This window comes from Benincasa hispida, chromosome 10, assembly GCF_027475165.1.
Source record: "Benincasa hispida cultivar pf3 chromosome 10, pf3_genome.v1.1, whole genome shotgun sequence".
Taxonomy (NCBI): Eukaryota; Viridiplantae; Streptophyta; class Magnoliopsida; order Cucurbitales; family Cucurbitaceae; genus Benincasa; species Benincasa hispida.
The window spans coordinates 27,656,299-27,659,141 of NC_143487.1; the positions used below are offsets into that span (position 1 = coordinate 27,656,299).

The 2,843-nt window shown below is 42.4% G+C and overlaps 1 non-coding gene across 1 annotated transcript; it reads left to right on the plus strand.

Annotated features, from left to right (window-relative positions):
• The first annotated feature begins 1,568 nt into the window (after nt 1-1,568).
• LOC150033233 (small nucleolar RNA R71) lies at nt 1,569-1,675 on the plus strand. Its single transcript, XR_016524177.1, has one exon. It is a non-coding gene; the product is annotated as a small nucleolar RNA R71 (small nucleolar RNA).
• Nucleotides 1,676-2,843: the final 1,168 nt, after the last annotated feature.

The following is a 2,843-nucleotide window of genomic DNA, read 5'->3' on the forward strand; positions in this document are numbered from 1 at the left end:
TTCAAAAAGATTGCGTCCCTAAAAAATTCGAATCACATATCAATCGTAGGGACCTCTTATTTCTTTCAATCTGGGCTTTTTACGTCCAAGGTGACTTTCTCTTCTTTTCTTGATCTTTGGGGATCTTGATAGCCTCAATCTGGAGCTTTTTCTCGTTAACGTTCATCACGATTTCTCCCTTGTGTACATCAATTTGAGCGCGACCGGTTGATAGGAATGGTCATCCCAATATGATGGGCATATCTTCGTCCACTTTATGATCCAAAATGATGAAGTCTGCTGGTAAAATGAATTTTTCAATCGAGAATGCGACGCCCTTCAATTCTCCCTTAGGGTGTACTCGGGATCTATCCACAAGCGGGAGAGTCTCCATCGTGGGTATTAGTTTTCCCACATTCAATCGTTTGAAAATTGATAGCGGCATTAAGTTTATACTCACCCCAAGTTCGCATAGTGCTTGACCAATGTAGATCCCTCCAATTGAGCAGGGTATCGTGAAGCTTCCTGGGTCGCACATTTTTGGTGGGATCATAGTATTCAACCTTTGCGTTACTGCCACTATAGCGATCTTTTCTTCATCATTCTATTTCTTTTTCAATCTTTGTGGGAATGGTGGTAGTTGTACTTCTGCTTCGTGTTCTAGCATATTGAAGGTGGACGCAACTTCTGGTTTCATTTTCTCGAGTTTTTCTTAATCATATATCAACGGGTTCTTGGTTTTCACTGCATTCGGGTTGGTCATGATGGGCTCTACCCCTTCTTTCGCTGTTGTTGTTTTGCTTAGCAAGGAGATTGCTAGGCATTGTTCCTTTCCTGCACCCCTAGAGTTGCGAGGGAGCTCAGTTGAGCTCGGCAACACTTCTTGCAATCTACTTTAGAGCTCGCCCGCAATCTGTCCTATCTGAATTTCAAGATTGTGGATAGACGTCGCTTGATTCTGGATTTTTGTTTCATTTTTCTCAATATATTGCTTAAGTAGGCTCTCCAGAGATGAAGATTGCAGCACTTGCGAATTACTGGCTTGATTTTGCGATTGACCGTTCATTCACGGGCAAAATCCTGGCGACCCTTCCTTTTGCACCATAGGTTGATAGCTTTTTTGTTGATTTTTCCACACGAAATTGGGGTGGTTTCTCCACCCAGGGTTGTATGTATCAGAGAAAGGGTTATTCTTTATGAAGCATACTGACTATGGATTTCTTGGGCATTCTTCCATCGAATGTGCTTCTCCACAGGTGACACAATTTGTGGTCGTTTGAGTGATTGCATTGACCTGCCCCTTATGCATTTCCGTGCTACTGACTGCGATGCCTTATATTAGATTCATCATCGCATTCATTTGGGTTTGTAGGGATGCGATGGCCTCATTACTTGCATCATTATCTTTAATTTTCAGTCGTTGATCGCTTTCTCTCCAATCTTCATGATTTTTAGAAATGTGATAAATTATATTCTTAGCCTCGTCATATGTCTTGTCGAGCAGACCACAAGCTATTGCCGCATTGGTAGCCGTCTGCGATTCATGGTTCAAACCATGGTAGAAAATTTCCATTTATAGACAATCTGGTAAGCCATTATGTGGCCAATCTCGCACGAGCCTCTTAAACCTCGCCCAGGCGTCACTGAGCGATTCGTCAATATCCTATTCAAAATTAGTGATCAACTTCCTCCTTCTGGCATTTTCCGCCGGGGGGAAGTACTTCTTCATGAACTTTTCAACTACCTGTTCCCATGATGTAATCTCCCCTGGTTCGAGAGAATAAGCCCATTTCCGTGCCTGGTCACACAACGAAAATGGGAACAGTGTTAATCGAACATCCTCAGCGGAGATGTTTGCGAACACAAACGTATTGCAAATCTCAATAAAACTCTGAAGGTGGGGTGCGGATCCTCGTCACGCCTACCGAAAAACTATCTGGTAGTTTGAATCATCTGCAGCATCACCAGTTTCATCTCGAACCTCGATCCGTCAAGAGTTGGACTCATTATTCCTGGTCAGAAATTATAAAGGTTGGGCAACTCATAGTCTCGGATGGGCCTATTGTGGTCGTTTGCCAATAGGATGGGGTTTGCCATGATATTATTTTCATTTGGTGCTCTGTCTTTTGGTTGCTCCGCCATGTTTAGATCTTTCTCTTGTTGTTTTTGTTGGCAACTATTTCTTCTTCTTCTTCGGAAAGTTCTCTCAATCTCTGGGTCGTAATTGGGCTCAGGATTTTTTCCTTCGCTCATACAACGCCCACTTCTTCCCTTACCTAAGGAGAGGCAGTGCACAGAGATGGAGAGTCTGCAAAGAAAATCAAAAAGTTACCATTAGCCCAACGTATTGCCGTAATCCTCGGCAACGGCGCCAAAAACTTGATGCGTGGTTAATGCGTTAAAATAATGGTGTGTATTGCAATGGTGGAGTATGCATTGTGCATGCAAGTTTTCCTAGCAAAATCCAAGTATAAATTCTACTAGGTTACCTGGTAAGCCCAGGGTCGAAGACAGGGACTATGGAGACAGTATACGACGGTGATTTTAGACTTCTTTGCAGTGAAAAATAAAAAAATACGTTGGTTGGTATGTTTGTTTAATGTATAGATTCTATGCGGTGGAATTGAGAAAAGAGTCGATAACAACAAAAGTTACAATGAGTATGCGGGGAAACGGGTTGAGAAGGTCTTTAGCTAGCTTCCTGAGATTGTGTTCAAGCTATGCGATCATGCTACACACATGCAACAACAATTCATCTTCCAATGCAAATGCTATAGCTCCTAGTTTTAGGACGCATGCGATATATGCAATGATGTCTATAGAACTTATTCCTAAGTCTCTATTTCTTGTCTATGCGATGAGGA